The sequence below is a fragment of the Phyllobates terribilis genome, unplaced genomic scaffold (assembly GCF_046119375.1).
Source record: "Phyllobates terribilis strain yellow unplaced genomic scaffold, ASM4611937v1 Scaffold_669__1_contigs__length_847585, whole genome shotgun sequence".
Taxonomy (NCBI): domain Eukaryota; kingdom Metazoa; phylum Chordata; class Amphibia; order Anura; family Dendrobatidae; genus Phyllobates; species Phyllobates terribilis.
Window position 1 is genome coordinate 793,872 of NW_027363429.1, and position 16,585 is coordinate 810,456.

Below are 16,585 nucleotides of genomic sequence, written 5' to 3' on the forward strand. Positions count from 1 at the left end.
AAAGTATTGGCACCCTCAGCCTAATACTTGGTTGCACAACCTTTAGCCAAAATAACTGCGAACAGCCACTTCCGGTAACCATCAATGAGTTTCTTACAATGCTCTGCTGGAATTGTAGACCATTCTTCTTTGGCAAACTGCTCCAGGTCCCTGATATTTCAAGGGTGCCTTCTCCAAACTGCCATTTTGTGATCTCTCCACAGGTGTTCTATGGGATTCAGGTCTGGACTCATTGCTGGCCACCTTGGAAGTCTCCAGTGCTTTCTCTAAAACCATTTTATAGTGCTTTTGGAAGTGTGTTTTGGGTCATTGTCCTGCTGGAAGACCCATGACCTCTAAGGGCGACCCAGCTTTCTCACACTGGGCCCTACATTATGCTGCAAAATTTGTTGGTAGTCTTCAGACTTCATAATGCCATGCACACTGTCAAGCAGTCCAGTGCCAGAGGCAGCAAAGCAACCCCAAAACATCAGGGAACCTCCGCCATGTTTGACTGTAGGGACCATGTTCTTTTCTTTGAATGCCTCTTTTTTTTCCTGTACACTCTATGTTGATGGTTTTTCCCAAAAAGCTCGACTTTTGTCTCATCTGACCAGAGAACATTCTTCCAAAACATAGTAACATAGTTTGTAAACATAGTTAGTAAAGCCGAATAAAGACTTGCGTCCATCAAGTTCGACCTGTTAGTTCTGTAATTGGTAAAGTTGATCCAGAGGAGGGCAAAAACCCCAAATGATTTGGCCAATCTTCACCTGAGGAAAAATTCTCTCCTGACTCTGAAACCAGCAGTCAGAATAAATCCCTGTATCAACTTACTATTTTATTTTATTTTTAAGTATATGCTGAAATCTGCCTGGTATCTAGAAATGCATCCAGTCCCCGCTTGAACTGGTGTAGTGAATCTGACATCACCGTCTCCTCACTCTGTGAATTCCATATTCTCACTGCTCTTACCGTAAAGAACCCCTCTAGTGACGCTTACCCAATCTGAGTATATTCCATTTATAACCACCCTCTGCCTTCTATCCCTTAGCCAGTTAGCTACCCACTTGCAGACATTTTCCCCCAGCCCCATCATTCTCATTTTGTATACCAACCTATTATGTGGCACGCTATCGAAAGCTTTTGAGAAGTCGAGATACTCGACATCCACTGGTTCCCCCTGATCTACTCGAGAGCTAATCTCCTCGTAGAAGTCAATCAGGTTTGTTTGGCAGGAGCGATTCCTCATGAATCCATGTTGGTTCGGGATTAAAAGATTATTAGCATCAAGATGCTCCGTAATTGCCTCTTTAATGAAGCTTTCAAAAATTTTGCCCACAACGGACGTCAGACTCACCGGCCGATAGTTTCCGGCGTCACTTTTCGCTCCCTTTTTGAATATTGGCACTACATTCGCCTGTCGCCAATCAAGTGGCACAGACCCAGTCTCAACAGAGTCCTTAAATATAAGATATAACGGTCTGTCTATCACATTACTTAGTTCCCTTAGTACCCGTGGGTGTATGCCATCAGGTTCTGGTGATTTGTTTATTTTAATGTTACTGAGGCGTTTCTGTACCCCAGCTTGGGTTAGATTTGTCATACTTAGTGGAGGATTAAGCTTGTCACTTCTCATTTCTCCTGTTAGTTTGATTTCCTTTGTGAAAGTTGTCGAAAAAAAATTATTTAATAGATTAGCTTTATCCTCATCTTTCTCTATGATTTTGCCTTCCTCACTTTTTATTGGTCCAATATTATCCGATTTAATCCTTTTACTATTTATATACGTAAAGAACAGTTTGGGATTTGATCTACTTTCCCTAGCAATACGTCTCTCTGTTTCCTCCTTCGCTATTTTTATTTGTTTTTTACAGGTTCTCGTTTTTTCCTTGTAACACATTAGTGCCTCCTTACTGTTTTCCTGTTTTAATCTCTTGAATGCCTCTTTTTTGCTATTTAACGCCCCTTTTACGTTCTTGTTCAACCATATTGGTTTCCTCTTATTTCTGGCCCTTTTATTCCCATATGGTATATACCTCTCGCACTGAGTATTCAGAATTCTTTTGAAGGTTTCCCATTTACTATTCGTATTCCTTTGATTAAGAACTTTGTCCCAGTCAATAAGTTGAAGGCTTTCTTTCAGCTGATCAAACTTCGCCCTCCTAAAGTTTAATGTTTTTGTTGTTCCCTTATTGATAACCCTACTGAAGGGCATTTTGAAGTCGATAATATTATGGTCGCTATTACCTAGGTGCCCCCCTATCTGTACCTCAGTTATTCTATCAGGCCTATTAGTCAATATTAAGTCCAACACGGCCTTCCCTCTCGTTGGTTCCTGCACTAGTTGAGAGAGATAATTATCCTTAATATTTGTCAAGAACCTTTTTCCTTTCTGAGATCTACAGGTTTCTGTTTCCCAGTCAATATCCGGGTAGTTGAAATCCCCCATTACAATCACTTCATTATGTTTTGCTACTTTGTCTATTTGTCCTAATAGCAGATTCTCATTCTCCTCTGTTATATTGGGTGGCTTATAGCAGACCCCCAGTAATATTTTATTATTATTTTTAGTTCCCTCTATCTCTACCCACATGGACTCGACCCCCTCTTCTCCCTCTCCTATATCTTCCCTTAGTCTGGGTTTTAGACATGACTTTACATATAAGCAGACTCCTCCGCCTTTCCCCTGTTTCCGGTCCCTTCTAAATAAACTATAATCTAATAAATTTACCGCCCAGTCGTAGCTATCATCTAGCCAAGTCTCTGTTATACCTACGATGTCATACCTCTCCTCCCATATAAGCGCCCGCAGCTCATCCGCCTTATTGGTCAGGCTTCTTGCGTTGGTCAGCATGCAAGATAAAACTTTGGGGTTATTTAGCATCCTATTCTTCTCTAACGATCTAACTGTACTATCCCCACCCCCCTCTCCACCCTCATTATATTCACTTCTCCCCTTCCCCCTTGCTTGCCTCACATCCCACCTATTTCCTTGGTTCCCCCCCCCCCGTCTCTAGTTTAAAAACTCCTCCAACCTATTAGCTATCTTCTTCCCCAGCACCGCTGCACCCTCCCCATTGAGGTGCAGCCCGTCCCTACGGTAGAGCCTGTATCCGACCGCGAAGTCGGCCCAGTTCTCCATGAACCCAAACCCTTCTGCCTTGCAACAACTCTTTAGCCACTTATTCACCTCCCTAACTTCCTGTTGGCGCTCCTGTGTGGCTCGCGGGATTGGTAGTATTTCTGAGAAAACTACCTTGGAGGTCCTTGCCCTAAGCTTCCTACCTAGGTCCCTGAAATCATTTTTAAGGACCCTCCATCTACCACTCACTTTGTCATTGGTGCCGATGTGGACCATGACCGCTGGGTCTTCGCCAGCCCCACCCAGTAACCTGTCAACCCGATCCGCGATGTGCCGGACTCGAGCGCCAGGGAGGCAGCACACCGTTCGGCGATCCCGGTCTTTGTGACAGATTGCCCTGTCTGTCCCCCTAATAATAGAGTCACCCACTACCAGAACCTGTCTTGCCTGCCCTACACTTCCCCCCTCCCCCTCATTACTGGAGCATACACTCCCCCGGCGGTCAGAGGATCTGTCATGCTCCAATAATGCCGGTTCTGAACCAGCCTTCCTATACTTCTTCCCTCTATCCCTCCTTACTGTTATCCAGCTCCCTGCCTGTTCAGCCTGCACTTCCCCTCTATGCTCCACCCCCAGTATTGACCCATTGAGTGTCTGCTCGGTGAGCAGCAAACTCCGTTCTATGTTGTCGATGCTCCTCAGTACCGCTATCTGAGCACTTAGATCCAGAATTTGGGCTTCCAAGTGCACGATATGCTCACATCTCTCGCAGCAGTATGGATCCTCGAGTGGGTGCTCACGGAATGCATACATTGCGCAAGATGTACACTGCACGGCTCCGTCCAACATGGACGTCATTCTAAATATGGGGATACAGTCAGTATATATATACAAGTACAAAACACAATTATTTATATATAGGTGTATGGACGGGGATCAATTAGGGATGTGCAAGTGTATCAATTAGATATTGGCAGGGGATCAGTTAAGTATGGACGGGGGATGAATTAAGTATCAAGTATGGACAGGGGAATCAGCTAAGTAGGTCAGGTGGATTAATTAAGTAAAAAGTAAAGTAAAGAAAGAATGAAATACAGTCAGCAATTCAGTCCTTAGTCCTCCCTTCCAAACTCCCTGAATCCAAAGTCACTGGCTAAATATGACGATAGCATCTAGGTAGGCCGCTGCATACTGTTTGTGGGGTGCTAAGATCCGGTCCATGGCTCTCTGGAAGGTGGCCGGAGCTCCCTTCAACCCAAACGGCATCCTGACGTATTGGCGTCGAGAAGGCTGTCTTCTCCTTAGCCTCTTTGGACAGGGGAATTTGCCAATATCCTTTGGTGAGGTCCAGAGTGGTGATGTACCGAGCGGGTCCTAGCCTTTCGATAAGCTCATCTACCCTAGGCATTGGGTAGGCGTCGAACTTTGAGACCTCCTTCAGCTTCCTATAGTCGTTGCAAAACCGCCATTCCCCATCTGGTTTCGGCACTAAGACTATAGGACTGGACCATCCACTTTTGGACTCTTCAATGACTCCCAGGTTTAGCATCCGCCTTACTTCTTTAGAGATCACCTCTCTGCGGGCTTCGGGGATCTGGTATGGTTTTAGATTGACGCGAACATGAGGCTGTGTGAGAACCTCATGCTCTATGACCTGAGTGAGTCCTGGCAACTCCGAAAACATGTCTTTATTTCGCTGTAACAACTCTTTGCACTGTTGCTTTTGGGCATGTGACAGTGACTCTGCCACCTTGACCTCTTTCACATCGGCCTCAGCCTCAGCCACTAAACAGGGAGCTTCCGCAGGCTCTCTATCTTGCCATGGCTTAATCAAGTTAACATGGTAAATTTGGTAGGGCTTCCTCTTCCCTGGTTGGTGGATCTTAAAGTTGACTTCCCCCACTTTCTCTACCACCTCATAGGGGCCCTGCCACTTGGCCATGAACTTGCTCTCCACTGTGGGACTAGCACAAGCACTCGATCTCCTGGGTTGAACGATCTCACCCTGGCCGACCTATTATACACCCTGGACTGTGCCTCTTGTGCCTTGAGGAGGTGCTCCCTCACAATGGGCATCACATGGGCAATCCTCTCTTGCATCTGGGCAACGTGCTCCACCACTCTCCTATAGGGAGTGGTCTCAGCTTCCCAGGACTCTTTCTCCACCTCCAGGAGTCCTGAGGGTGTCGTCCATAGAGTGGTTCAAACGGGGAGAAACCTGTGGAAGCTTTGGGAACTTCCCTCATGGCGAACAACATATAGTCCCAGTCTCGGCCATCCTTTTCCACTGCTTTCCTCAACATTGCTTTCAAGGTTTTGTTAAACCTCTCTACCAGTCCGTCCGTCTGGGGAGAGTACACGGAGGTTCTCAGTTGTGCAATCTGCAGTGTCTTGCACAATTCCCTCATGACCTTCGACATAAATGGAGTTCCTTGGTCTGTTAGGATCTCGTTAGGCAACCCGGTTCTTGAAAACATGTGGACTAACTCCCGGGCTATACACCTGGTGGAGGAGTTTCGTAGTGGTACGGCCTCCAGATACCATGTAGCATAATCTAATACCACCAGGATATACTGATGCCCTTGGGCGGACTTGACCAGAGGCCCCACTAGATCCATTGCTATGCGTTCGAATGGAACCTCGATGACTGGTAGTGGCACTAGGGGACTGCGGAAGTGGGCCACTGGGGAGGTTATCTGGCATGTGGGGCAGGAACGACAATAACTCTATATTTCTCTATAGCAACCTGGCCAGTAGAATCTTTGGAGGATCCGTTCTTGAATCTTGTCTGCACCCAGGTGACCACCCAACACATGAGAATGAGCCATGTCTAACACCCTGCGTCTATAGGGCCCTGGCACCAGCAACTGTTCTATTACCTCACCCCTTGGCTTGGTTATTCTGTACAGCAAATCCCCATTCACAGCAAAATGAGGGAACTGAGTGTCAGCCCCCGGTTCCTGAGGCACCCCATTTAGCACAGTAACATTTTCAAAGGCCCCTTTCAGAGTTAAATCCCTGAGTTGGGCAGTTCCAAAGTTTCCCTCGGACACCTCCAGCTCAGGGATATTGGACTCAGGGGATGCTACTTCATCCTCATTGCCCACCAGCACACACATGGGAAACTCATCTACTATGTTCTGAGGGTAAGTTTCCTTAGGGGCGATCTGGCTGTCGTCCAAGCAACCAGGTGTCCCCGCTTTCCCCCACATTTCCCAGAATAATGCAAAGTAACGTCCAATTATTATGGGATGCAATAGGTCCTTAACGACCGCCACTTCATGAGATGTGGTGCCACAGTCTGTGTTTACATCCACCTGGGCCACAGGATAGTTCTTAGCGTCCCCATGGATACACCGGACATCCACCACCTTCCCAGAAACCAGCCGATGAGGGAGTGTGGCCCTTATCAGGGTCACCAAACTTCCTGAGACCAATAGTCCAGAGACTTGTGCCCCGTTAACTGACACTGAGCATGCCTGAGGGCCCTCGCCATGTTGACGAACCGCGCTGCAGGCGGGGTAGGCAAAATAAGAGCAACGCCGGCCCATGTTACAGTCCATTGGTTCAGAGGTTATGGGACACCGGGAGGCAATATGGCCAGGGGTATGACATCTCCAACACACTATATTATGGGGTGGGACCTTGGGCAGCAACTCAGACCCCTCCTGAACTCTAGGATGCCCCCCAGGTGTGGCGCTAGCTCGCTTCTTTTGGGTGTCCGCCACCTTTTGGGAACCCCAGTATTGAGAGGCTACGACCCCTTGTTTTCTCAACGGACTCTCAACCGCCTGGTATCTTTCCACCAACCCCACCAAGTCATCAGCATTATAGGGATCTCCCTGGGCAACCCAGGATTTTACCGACTTCGGGAGAGAGTGTATAAACCTGTCTATAACGACCTCTATCTCATATCATAGGACTATCTATCATCTATCTATTATCTATATGACGCGCCCCCTGGGCCATGGGGCACCCGGGACCGGACTTCAGGGCAATGCTGGGAGTAGTAGTGGCGACCCGGTCCCGTGGCTCAGGGTGGCCAGACCAATATTGTGTGAAACAAGAGGGGATTGTAGGGAGAGAAAATAGGAAGCGCAGGCTTCTAAGTGTAGTAGTTAGATTCCAAGGGTATATACTCAGTATAAATCCACTCACCTATTTGGTATCTTGAGGTAAAGCATGTAAATCCAATCAGTGGATCACTCCATTCCTCTTTCCATTCAGTTTGCTGCAGAAATCTGGGAGCTGATGAGAGCACTGGACAGAGCTTTCATAGGCAATACCACTTTGTAAATGTTTTTTCCCAGCAATATGCGCTCCTGAAGGATGATGATGGAACTTGATATTCGGATTCAAAGAATTTTTATTTCAAACTAAAATACAACCGGTTTCGACTTCTTTGAGTCTTCCTCAGGTATAACATCATGCATATAAACAGATCTATCTACACACTTTTTATAGCAGATATCCTTGCTTGTCATTTTGTAATTTAAACCGGAAAGAATCATATTGGATCTTCCGTCTGGGTACATTATACCCAGATGGATTAAATGATATTATAGAGGGTATTTGACATGCAAATGTCGACAGGTATGCATGTGCATGCATATATATATATATATTTTTTCGTGTGTATGTATGCATGTGTGCATGTATGTGTATGTGTGTGTATGTATGTATATATATATATGTGTATGTGTATATGTATATATATATATATATATATATATATATATATATTTTTTTTTTTTTCTACTAAATTGCATTTGATAATGGTTTTAATATGAAGAAAGAAAAGGTTTTAAATTTTGTCATAATGTACATTTTTGCAGGATTTTACATTTCTGTATGAAATCAAACTTTTAGTATGTTCAATAACATTTTAGAAGACATTTTATATATGGTAAAATTATAATTATATTTATAGTGTTTTTAGAAAAGAAAATACTTTCTGTGTGAAGGAAGGAAGGAAAGGAGAAAAAAAAAAAAAAAAAAAAAAAAATTTGTGTGTAAAAATTTTTTTTTTTTTTTAAACTGTATGAAAGTCATTTAGTATATGGGTTTTGTTAGATTCCTCAGAGTGCAAAATCCTGCATATCTGAGTATCTGGGTGTGTCTGAAAAACAGATCTTTCAGTCTCCACCCAAAATGACAAGCAAGGATATCTGCTATAAAAAGTGTGTAGATAGATCTGTTTATATGCATGATGTTATACCTGAGGAAGACTCAAAGAAGTCGAAACCGGTTGTATTTTAGTTTGAAATAAAAATTCTTTGAATCCGAATATCAAGTTCCATCATCATCCTTCAGGAGCGCATATTGCTGGGAAAAAAACATTTACAAAGCAGACCAATATTGTGGCAGTCTCTGTATCAGTATAATGCAATGTCCGACTACGCCACCCGTGGATTGCGGTCAATAAGAACCGCCGCTGCTGAGCAGACCTCTGAGGCTGATGTTGTGAGGGCAGCAGAGTGTAGTATAACTCCCCACGGGAGGAGTATAGCCTCAGGCTAGTGAGTGTGGATGATAGGAGTGATGGTGCACGAGCGCAGCAGGAACGACTCAGAGGCTTTGCAGTGCAGTTCAGGGTCTTTACTGATGGTGATAAGGCAGATCCTCCCGGGAGTACTGGCTAGCATAAGAGGCCTGGTCAGTCTGTGAGCAAACTGGAGTTCCCCTGGCCAGGTGGAGTTGTAGGCCTCCCTGACTATCTGCACTCTTCCTGGCTACCTTGCTGTAAGCGAGTGGAAGTAGCCCACGTCCCTGAGTGTTCCGTGTGGTGCTCACCTGTATGGCTGGTGACTTGGGGCCTTCTGATAGCCCCCGCTCCTCGATTGCAGTGCTGGTCCCTTGCTCGTGACTGAGCCTCCGGGCTTCTATGGCCAGAGGACTTGAAATCCCCTGCCGGCGGGTTTCTGCTGCTGGGTATATATAAGTCCCCGCAACCTCAGACTCCTGTGTCCGGTTCTCAGAGTCTTCTGCCAGGACGAACTCCGCTTAGCTCAAGTCCCTGGTCTTCAGCTCCTGCTCCTACAGAGCTCCTCGCTGTTACTTTCCCTGTGTCTGGAACTAACTCCAGGCTCTGACTTCACTAACCCCGCCCCAGATCCAGTTTATATAGGGCAGGTTCCTCCCCTATCTGGTCTGGGACAGGAGGTGTTGCATGTTTAAGGGCTCCGAACCAGGAAACCTCCCACTTGCTCTCAGACATAATATTTCTATTACAGTGGTAACCAGACCCTGGGGTGCCACATATCCATCTATCTATCTCATATCTATCTATCTATCAATCTCATATCTATCTATCTTCTCCACTTTTTATCTGGTCTCAGGTATGACTTTCATATTACCCACGACTGTTACTTGCCACAGGTGAGTTTTAACGAGCATCACATGCTTGAAGCAAAGTTGTTTTTCCACAATTTTGGAAAAGTGCCAACAATTTTGTCCGGCCCATTTTTGGAGTTTTGTGTGAAATTATGTCCAATTTGCCTTTTTTTCCCATTTTTTTGTGCTGTTTCAATACACACAAAGGAAATAAATATTATAACAAATGTATAACAAAACATGTGTAATTGTAATAATTTTCTGGGAGAAATACTTCACTTTCTGGAACAATCTCAAGGTTGCTAAACACTTCCGGCCATGACTGTGTGTATATATGGGCCCTCAATAAACCATCCCTCTCAACGAAAAGGCCACAGCAAGGGTCAGGAATCGGTGGCCTTCCCTCTCCGAATCTTAGGGAGAGACGGTTGTGCTTCCAGCATCCACCTAGGCTGCCACCCCAGTGGAACTAATAGCAGGGTAGCCAACAGTCCAGAAATTCTTGGACAGTCCATAAAAATAGGGCACTTTTTTCCCTGTCCGTAAAAAAAAATGTGATGCGTCCATAATCTTTCTGAAGCTGGAGAGACTTGTTCAGATGGAGGGAGATGTAGGGGCATCATATTGTGTATAGGGAGATGTAGGGGCATCATATTGTGTATAGGTATCATATTGTGTATCTGCATGTGTGGGGACATCATACGGTGTATATGGAGCTGTGAGCACATCATACTGTATTTAGGGAACAATGAGGGAATCATACTGTATACAAGGAGCTGTGGAAACATAATGCTGTGTAAAGGGTCTGTGGGGTCATCATCTAATATACAGTACAGACCAAAAGTTTGGACACACCTTCTCATTTAAAGATTTTTCTGTATTTTCATGACTATGAAAATTGTACATTCACACTGAAGGCATCAAAACTATGAATTAACACATGTGGAATTATATACTTAACAAAAAAAGTGTGAAACAACTGAAAATATGTCTTATATTCTAGGTTCTTCAAAGTAGCCACCTTTTGCTTTGATGACTGCTTTGCACACTCTTGGCATTCTCTTGATGAGCTTCAAGAGGTAGTCACCGGAAATGGTTTTCACTTCACAGGTGTGCCCTGTCAGGTTTAATAAGTGGGAGTTCTTGCCTTATAAATGGGGTTCGGATCATCAGCTGTGTTGTGCAGAAGTCTGGTGGATACACAGCTGATAGTCCTACTAAATAGACTGTTAGAATTTGTATTATGGCAAGAAAAAAGCAGCTAAGTAAAGAAAAATGAGTGGCCATCATTACTTTAAGAAATGAAGGTCAGTCAATGCAAAAAATTGGTAAAACTTTGAAAGTGTCCCCAAGTGCAGATGCAAAAACCATCAAGCGCTGCAAGAAACTGGCTCACATGAGGACTGCCCCAGGAAAGGAAGACCAAGAGTCACCTCTGCTTCTGAGGATAAGTTTATCCGAGTCACCAGCCTCAGAAATCGCAGGTTAACAGCAGCTCAGATTAGAGACCAGGTCAATGCCACACAGAGTTCTAGCAGCAGACACATCTCTTCAACAACTGTTAAGAGGAGACTTTGTGCAGCAGGCCTTCATGGTAAAATAGCTGCTAGGAAACCACTGCTAAGGACAGGCAACAAGCAGAAGAGACTTATTTGGGCTAAAGAACACAAGGAATGGACATTAGACCAGTGGAAATCTGTGCTTTGGTCTGATGAGTCTAAATTTGAGATCTTTGGTTCCAACCACCGTGTCTTTGTGCGATGCAGAAAAGGTGAACAGATGGACTCTACATGTCTGGTTCCCACCGAGAAGCATGGAGGAGGAGGTGTGATGGTGTGGGGGTGCTTTGCTGGTGACACTGTTGGGGATTTATTCAAAATTGAAGGCATACTGAACCAGCATGGCTACAACAGCATCTTGCAGCGGCATGCTATTCCATCCGGTTTGCATTTAGTTGGACCATCATTTATTTTTCAACAGGACAATGACCCCAAACACACCTCCAGGCTGTGTAAGGGCTATTTGACCAAGAAGGAGAATGATGGGGTGCTACGCCAGATGACCTGGCCTCCACAGTCACCAGACCTGAACCCAATCGAGATGATTTGGGGTGAGCTGGACCGCAGAGTGAAGGCAAAAGGGCCAACAAGTGCTAAGCATCTCTGGGAACTCCTTCAAGATTGTTGGAAGACCATTTCCATTGACTACCTCTTGAAGCTCATCAAGAGAATGCCAAGAGTGTGCAAAGCAGTCATCAAAGCAAAAGGTGGCTACTTTGAAGAACCTAGAATATAAGACATATTTTCAGTTGTTTCACACTTTTTTGTTAAGTATATAATTCCACATGTGTTAATTCATAGTTTTGATGCCTTCAGTGTGAATGTACAATTTTCATAGTCATGAAAATACAGAAAAATCTTGAAATGAGAAGGTGTGTCCAAACTTTTGGTCTGTACTGTATATAATCGTCTTATCCCGTCTGTCTGTCTGTCCTTCTGTCCAGGAAATCCTGCGTCGCTGATTGGTCCAGCCGCGGCCAATCAGCGACGCGGGATTTCAGAAAAAGATGGCGGCCGTTAGCAGCTCATCTGCCGCACGGAGGTCAGCGGCGATGCAGCCGGGAGATGACCGGCGCTAGCCGCTCATCTCCCGGCTGCTCGCAGCAGAAGTACCGCGACCGGCGGCGCCGCTGACCTCCATGCGGCTACCGTCGGGAGATCAATGGCTAGGGCCGCTGATCTCCCGACGGCAAGTGTGAAGCGAGGACCGGGGAGCGGCGCCGCCAGTCGGGATACTTCGGCTGTGAGCAGCCGGCCATCTCCCGGTTCCTTGCAGCGGAAGTACCCGCACAGGTAGCGTCGCTGCCCGGTCCTCAGTAATACGATTCGCTGATTGGTCGGAATCAGCGATATTGGCGCCGCGACCAATCAGCGATACTGGCGCCAAATTTAAACACCGCTCTGCTGATTGGTCGTGGCCGGCGGCCGCGACCAATCAGCGATTTTGGCGCCACATTTAAACACCACTCTGTTGATTGCGCCTGGTCGGCCGCATACAGATTCTAGAATACCCGATGCGTTAGAATCGGGCCACCATCTAGTACTGTATATAAAGAGCTGTGGGAGCCATCACACTATATATAGAGACCTGTGAAAAGCTTATGTGTTGATCCAGAGGAAGTCAAAAAAACCCATGAGGCAGATGCTGCTTGCCCAAAATTAGGGGAAAAATTCCTTCCCGACTCCACATATGGCAATCAGACTAGTTGCTTGGATCAACGTCCCATAACAAAATCTAGTATGAATAACCTGTAATGTTATTCAAGAAAGTCACACAGGACCTCCTTGAACTTTTTTTTAGAGAATTAAGTATTACAAGGTCATGTGGTAGAGAGTTCCATACCTCACACAATAAAACATTGCCATCTAACTTCCTTTAGACAAAGCGAATTAGGAGCTTGATGCTAGAGTAGTTGAATTAAAACTGAAAAAAATTATTAACACAGCAAAAAAGAGGAACAGTATTTATTCTCCAGCCCAGGTCTCAAAACTAATGCACTAATCAGGATGAAGCAAACCATATAATAAAGGCAGGGGCAGCACAGGTGCAAAATACTGATGAGACAACCAACTCATAACCTACCAATTCTTGGAGGGGGTCATTGCTTAGTATTAAAACTGCACACAAAAAATGGCTTGTATAGGTCACTGGTCACACACAGATTGTTAGGGGAATGGTTGCAAACAACTTTATTAAATAATGGAAAGCAAACGAACCCGGGGTCCGTGATGCAGCCTGGAGGACTGCGGACGAACACCTTCCGGGTAAGAAGGTAAAACAACCAACTGAAATAACAATCCCCCCCGTGTTACTGCACACCGGAACGGTAATAGGGATTCGCACTATCTCCGTTAACTGCACGAGAGATGTGCGACAAATAATGGAGCCGTAGCCCTGTTAACTGCACAGAGGCTACGCAGCAGGCGCTAGGATGCGTGTGTGATTCACGCAGGCGTATACATGCTCCCAGCCGGCGTGCTACCGGACTGAGGAGTATCTCTCCACGTGGCTAACAGGCGGTGCCGGGAATACGGAGTCCGCAGTCTGCTCGGGGTGTATAGCGACCCCCTTGTTGGAGCCAGAGTGTCAGACGAAGCTACCTGCCTCCCTCCATCTAAGGCTGTCTATCCCCTGCTAAACCTGCCTGTCAGAAGCTATAACAGCAAAAGCACACGTGGAGCCGAAACGACCAAGCGTCCACACAATAACACCAACTCAGCTCAATGATCAGAGTGCGCCGCCATGTTTGTGGGCGTGCTATTTAAATATTAAGCCCTGCCCATCGTCACATTATTGGTGACGTCACCCGCGACCAATCAGGCGGTGCCAGGTCACCGGATCAGCTGACTTCCAAACCACCAATCACGGTCCGCCATGTCACGGGCATGCTCAGTGCAGTGTATCCTGGACTTAGGCTGTAACAGCCCTGTTTCCCTCCGCAACCTATCCTTCATGTTGCTAGGAACAAAGACCCAAGAGACAGCTTGTACATCTCGTGCACCAGCTAGGCGTTGGGACCGATGACGATGCTGAGAAGCATCTGGACTGGAATAGGAGACCACAGAATCCACTGATGATTCTGAACCCATTTCGGATCCAGAAAACACCTGACGCCTAACACAGATAGTGCTCAATATAGGGCTTACAGCCTATTAGTGACCCTCATACTGTTAGATTAGGCAGGCTGCAAAGCACTATCTAAGTGCACCCCATGAGGACAGACCCCCTAGTTTACAAATCCAGCATTGATGGGCTTGTCTGAACCCTGAATAAAAATAACGTGCAAAATCTATATATGAGGTACTGGTAGATATTTTGGCGCTGGTCACACACAGTGTCTGGTTTACAGCCTATTAGTGACGCCCATACTATTAGATTAGGCGGGCTATGCTCCCCTCATACACCTTACCACGGTGTGTAGTGTGACATGGAGCTAAACCCCCTGTCTTCTTAAGAATAAGGCTGCGAAAACCCTTCTCTTTATTGATAGTAGAGAAACCTCCATACAGTAGATGCGGAAAACATACGATGAACCCCAGTATTGTACCACATAGATAGGGCTCTTACCGGCTAAGCTTGGAGCAGGCTGTGTGCACAGAGCCCAAGATACAAAACTGTAGGAATGTGGACTGTCTTACCCTGTTCCTGCCCCTGAAGACAACAAACGCGTCATGTGAATACTGTCTTGCAGTTTTATATCTAAAAGTGATATGTGTCTTATGTAATGTATAATGGTGATGTAACAGCATGTGAAGTGTTAATGCATAATGTGAGTATAGCATAAGATAAGCTTAGGATACCATAAGACATAAGTATAACATAAACCCTAAAATACAAATTTTATTAAATCTCTTTAAAATCGGGACATGCGGCATAAAGATGATCCGCATCAGTATTGCACTTTATCAAGATAAGTTCCTTTTATTGTTTAGTCTTGTGATCATTTATGTCATTGATACCTCTATGGGTGATTAATTCCAGGGCTGGCTAGGGTTATCCAGGGATAGCCGCCGTGGAGCGGGGGCGCCACAGTGTCAACATTAACTAGGGTGTCACCCTCCACTATAAGGCAGGTAATCAGCATCTAGGGTGTTGAACAGGGCTGATTGTAGCCTTTGTTTGGATGCCCGAATGTATCCTTTGGCTTGGAGGTCCAAAGATATTAGGAACGTTCTTGGGTGTTTTTATAAATTTTCACATTGTCACTTTATTCACTGTTGTCACTTTAATCATTTAGTACACACTGAGGATTGATTGTTTGATGTGATATCTGTACCAGTTTCTGGTAGACTGTCAGATCTTTGGTCTATGTAAGTACGAATAAGGGACTTTTAGGGTCTAGGGGCAGCTGCCGTTCAGCAAGGGTGCCATTGTCATCTATATGTAGGATGCCCATCTCCGTTGACATGCAGGTTCAGGCTAGGGTATCTATAGGGTGAGTTTTATTGAAGTACAGTGGGTACGGAAAGCATTCAGACCCCTTTAAATTTTTCACTCTTTGTTTCATTGCAGCCATTTGGTAAATTCTAAAATGTTCATTTTTTTTCTCATTAAAGTACACTCTGCACCCCATCTTGACTGAAAAAAACAGAAATGTAGAAATTTTTGCAAATTTATTAAAAAAGGAAAACTGAAATATCACATGGTCATAAGTATTCAGACCCTTTGCTCATATTTAAGTCACATGCTGTCCATTTCCTTGTGATCCTCCTTGAGATGGTTCTACTCTTTCATTGGAGTCCAGCTGTGTTTAATTAAACTGATAGGACTTGATTTGGAAAGGCACACACCTGTCTATATAAGACCTCACAGCTCACAGTGCATGTCAGACCAAATGACCAGTATTGAGTAGAAGCCCCCTTTTGAGCTAGTGCATCCATGAGTCTTCTTGGGAATGATGCAACAAGTTTTTCACACCTGGATTTGGGGTTCCTCTGCCATTCTTCCTTGCAGATCCTCTCCAGTTCTGTCAGGTTGGATGGTGAACGTTGGTGGACAGCCATTTTCAGGTCTCTCCAGAGATGTTCAATTGGGTTTAGGTCAGGGCTCTGGCTGGGCCAGTCTAGAATGGTCACAGAGTTGTTCTGAAGCCACTCCTTTGTTATTTTAACTGTGTGCTTAGGGTCATTGTCTTGTTGGAAGGTGAACCTTCGGCCAAGTCTGAGGTCCAGAGCACTCTGGAAGAGGTTTTCATCCAGGATATCTGTGTACTTGGCCGCATTCATGTTTCTTTCAATTCCAACCAGTCGTCCTGTCCCTGCAGCTGAAAAACACCCCCATGATGCTGCCACCACCATGTTTCACTGTTGGGATTGTATTGGGCAGGTGATGAGCAGTGCCTGGTTTTTTCCACACATACCCCTTAGAATTATCACCAAAAAGTTCTATCTTAGTCTCATCAGACCAAAGAATCTTATTTCTCATAGACTGGGAGTCCTTCATGTGTTTTTAAGCAAACTCTGTGCAGGCTTTCATATGTCTTGCACTGAGGAGAGGCTTCCGTTGGGCCACTCTGCCATAAAGGCTCGACTTGTGGAGGGCTGCAGTGATAGTTGACTTTATGCAACTTTCTCCCATCTCCCTACTGCATCTTTGGAGCTGAGCCACAGTGATCTTGGGGTTCATCTT